At 34.4% G+C, this 4322-nt stretch overlaps 1 non-coding gene across 1 annotated transcript; it reads left to right on the top strand.

Moving 5' to 3' along the window:
* Nucleotides 1-481: 481 nt before the first annotated feature.
* On the top strand, nt 482-555 carry TRNAN-GUU. The gene has a single exon. It is a non-coding gene; the product is annotated as a tRNA-Asn (tRNA).
* The last annotated feature ends 3767 nt before the right edge of the window (nt 556-4322 follow it).

Genomic DNA, 4322 nt, shown 5'->3' with positions numbered 1-4322 from the left:
ACCCGCATCTTCCATCAACCATGTAGGCCTCCTCACTATTAACTAAACATTTACTCCGTAATAAAAAGTACCAATAAAAACTTTTGGGATAGCTAGAAGGGTCACTGCTATGTACACCTTACTAGTTTTATGACCTATAAAATTTTTTGATGAACGACAACAAATAATTAAATGACATCCTTATCTATAAGGATTCATTGGCTTGCCTGGCCTATAACTTTTGTTAGCATGGCCACAATAAACTCCATAATTGCCTAAACATCGTTGCTTATTATTTTAAGATTCATTAATGGAGAAAATAGTAGAGGTTTGGTACATTTGGCTTTGAATATAAAAATCCTTTGTGAGATGAAGTCAAAAACTCTTTTCCACACATTCTTTGCTACATCGTCCTGGGTTTCTATAAGGAAAGGGAACACGATTACCTATTTTCTTTGTACTATTGAAGATTAATGCAAATTTCTTCCCAATGAAATACAAAGCTAGAATAGCTCAGTTGATTAGAGCGTGTGGCTGTTAACCACAAGGTCGGAGGTTCAAGCCCTCTTTCTAGCGGATTAGTTTAATAGGTAGGTAAATCAAACTAAGTTGCTCATAGCTGACCGACTCAAATCAAGAAGGCAAATAGGCAGTATAGGACCGACTTAAATCAAGAACGCAAATCAAGAAGGCAAATAGGGGTATAGGACCGGGGTAAACCACATCTTAGTCGGCAGAGGATCACAGGTAGGTAAATCAAACTAAGTTGCTCATAGTTGACCGCAAAATAGGACCGACTCAAATTAAAAAGTAAAATAGGCCGACCCAAATCAAGAAGGCAAATATGCCGCTCCGCATTCTTGAATAAACTCTTGAATTAATGAATGCATGTAATATCTTTGTATTAAATAAAACTATGTTTACAACTATGTTATATTTATTCTTCTCCCAATGTTATATTTATTCTTAGTTCTGTTTATACTTGCCCGCACTACAATTGTCAAGACTTGATCATGGTCCTTCCAAGAGGACCGCGACTGGTTAAATTTTGAATGTTGAAGGACCCTGGGTGGTTAACTTGGACTACGGATGATAACAATTTGAAAGTCGAAGGACCATGAGTTGTAATTTGAAAGTTTAGGACTAAACGTGGCAAAACCACTATACTCTGAGGACCCTAGATGGTGTTAACTCTTATATATTTACTAAGGTAAATATTTTGGAAAAAATAATAAATAATTTAAATTTAATTATTATACAAATAAATCCAACTACTCATGTTTATCTTAATTACCATAATAATTATTAGGCAATTATTCTAATATCTATGTAATTATACTTTTATACCTTAAGTATATTCCATTTCACCATATCGCCTTTACTTTTTTCATCCTCTCCATATCTAAATGAATTAATTATAATTATTTTAAAAATAATTCGAAAGAACTATGTTTAATTATAATTATACTAATATCCGTGTAATTATTAGCTTAATTAACATAATAATTATTAGCTTAATTATACCAAGTGGCTTAATTATATGGGAGGTCTAGGGTTCGAGCCTCGATGCAGCTGTGGATTGTATATATATATATATATATATATATATATATATATATATATACATATATATATCTGTGTGTGTGTGTGTGTGTGTATAGGGAAGAGATCAGGTACGAGTGGTGCTTCCCATGCGGTTGTGCGGGTGAACTGACATTAAGCATTACACTGGTGCACTTTAAGTACACAACACACGCACATTAAACATACAAACAAAATACATTCAGAACACAAACTCACGCACCTTAAACACAAAAGCCACGCATCTAAGCACAACCCTCACGCACCTTAAGCACAAAAACACACACACCTAAAATTTTAACAAGTCACATTAAGTACACACTCACGCACATTAAGTACAAAACTCACGCACCTTAAGCACAAGGCTCACGCACATTAAGTACAAAACTCACGCACATTAAGCATAAAACTCATGCACTTTAAAGTTTCAACAACAACTGACACAACCACTCACATTAAGTACACACTCACACACATTAAGCACAAAACTCACGCACCTTAGGCACAAGACTCACACACCTTAAGAACAAAACTCACGCACATTAAACATTACACACTCACGCACATTAAGCACAAATCTCACGCACCTTAGTTCTAGTGCAAGAGACACTTACCCGCACTGGAACTCAGTTATATATATATTATATATATATATATATAGGCTCACACACATTAAGTACAAAACTCACGCACATTAAGCATAAAACTCATGCACTTTAAAGTTTCAACAACAATTGACACAACCACTCACATTAAGTACACACCCACACACATTAAGCACAAAACTCACGCACCTTAGGCCACAAGACTCACACACCCTAAGTACAAAATTCACGCACATTAAACATTACTCACACACACACACACACACACACACCAACACACACACACACACACACACACACACCACACATCACACACACACACCACACATATATATATATATATATATATATATATATATATATAATATATATATATATATATATATATATATATAGAATCGCATTTCAGGTTGCGAATGCTTTGCCCAGGCGCGAAATAGGAATGAATTCTGTTCGTCCACGTGTCCAGATCTAATGGATGAGAAACACTGATTTTTTTAAAAAACTCGATGGCATTTTCGTAAATAATTGAACATCGAAGTGCAAGTAAAATGTATTACAAGTGCATGTAAATGTATTATAGGTGCAAGTAAAAATTTACACTGAGCAATCAATACTTAGTTGCACCTATAGTTCTAAGTAGTTGCACAGATACTTATAAGTAGTTGCACCTAGGTGTATGAATGTTTGCGAGTGGTTTTCAGGGATATTACTACCCGCTGAACTTAGATCAATGAATGTTAACAAGACAAAATTACATGCACTTATAGCTGAAAGTAGGTGCACCTATAGTTATAAGTAGTTGCACCTATAGTTTTAAATAGTTGCACATATAGTTATACGCACACCCAGGTGCATGAATGTTTGCGGAAAGTGAATGCTAACAAGGCAAAAATTACATGCACTTATAGGTGAAAGTAGGTGCACTTGTAAGTGATTTTACTTGCACTTCGATCTTCAATTATTTACGAAAATACCACCGCGTTTTTTTTAAGTTATTAGATCTGGACACGTGTCGCGCGCTGATTCGTTCGCATTTCCCTCCTGAGCACTTATTCGCACCTGAGTGCATCCCTATATATATATATATATATATATATATATATATATATATATATATATTCCAACGACAAACAATTCATTAACCACATATCTCTTAAACTTGTTTTAAAACACAAATAATTCATAAACCACTAAAATCCTTAACCGAAAAAAGAAAAAAAATCTTGGGATCTGCAAGAAGATACTTACGTTTTCATGGGTGCAACACCAATCCATTGTATTTACTGGACGGTGAAAGAAGGGAATGAGAGAGTCAACAAGATATAATTTCACAGAGAACGGGAAGAAGAGGGAGACAAGGGCGGAGCCAGGATTAAATAATGCGGGGGCCAATTTAAAGTCAGCTGCTTTTACTGCACAGTGTTTAACACTGCAAATTACAATTAATTATATTGTAATAAGTAAGTAATAAAACATGTAGAATGTTCAAACAAATGAAATTGCTGTTAAATTAGTAATTTCATTTGTGTAAACTAGTAATTTCATTTGTTTAGCATTGCAAATTCTAATCAATTATACTTGTAATTATGAGAGTAGATTGCTGTTAAAACAAATGAAAAATTCTAGCTAAAACTAGAACTCAATAACGTACTTAATTAACAACGGGTTATATGAGAATTTCATGAAACTTTAAGCACAGCATTGAGTTCTATTAGCTGGTGATGAAGTATGGATGACACTGGCATATCGAGAAACAAGAAAATTAATTTGCAGTTGCATACATTAAAGCTCAGCTGTAAAATCATCGATCACAATTTCAAAAACGATTAAGAAAAGAGAAATGAGAGAGAGAGAGAGAGAGTCGGAGAGACAAACCTGGTAAGCCACTGGTGACCGGAGTTCTCGAACAGTCGCAGTAGTAGCAATTGAAATGGTTTGGAAGCTTTTGGATGGGAGTGCGGCTAAAATCTTGTTGAAAGCTTACTCTAGAAGCTTTTGGATGGGGGCAAATACTTTTGTTGAAAGTTTACTCTAGAAGCTTACTCTATGTTCATAATTTTTGAACTACATATCACAATTATTGAACTCTATATTCACAATTACAGAACACTATGTTCATAATTACTGAACTCTATGTTCATAATTATAAAACTC

The sequence above is a fragment of the Ipomoea nil genome, unplaced genomic scaffold (genome assembly GCF_001879475.1).
Source record: "Ipomoea nil cultivar Tokyo-kokei standard unplaced genomic scaffold, Asagao_1.1 scaffold2941, whole genome shotgun sequence".
Lineage (NCBI taxonomy): Eukaryota > Viridiplantae > Streptophyta > Magnoliopsida > Solanales > Convolvulaceae > Ipomoea > Ipomoea nil.
This window is presented reverse-complemented; position numbering and strand designations above follow the sequence as displayed.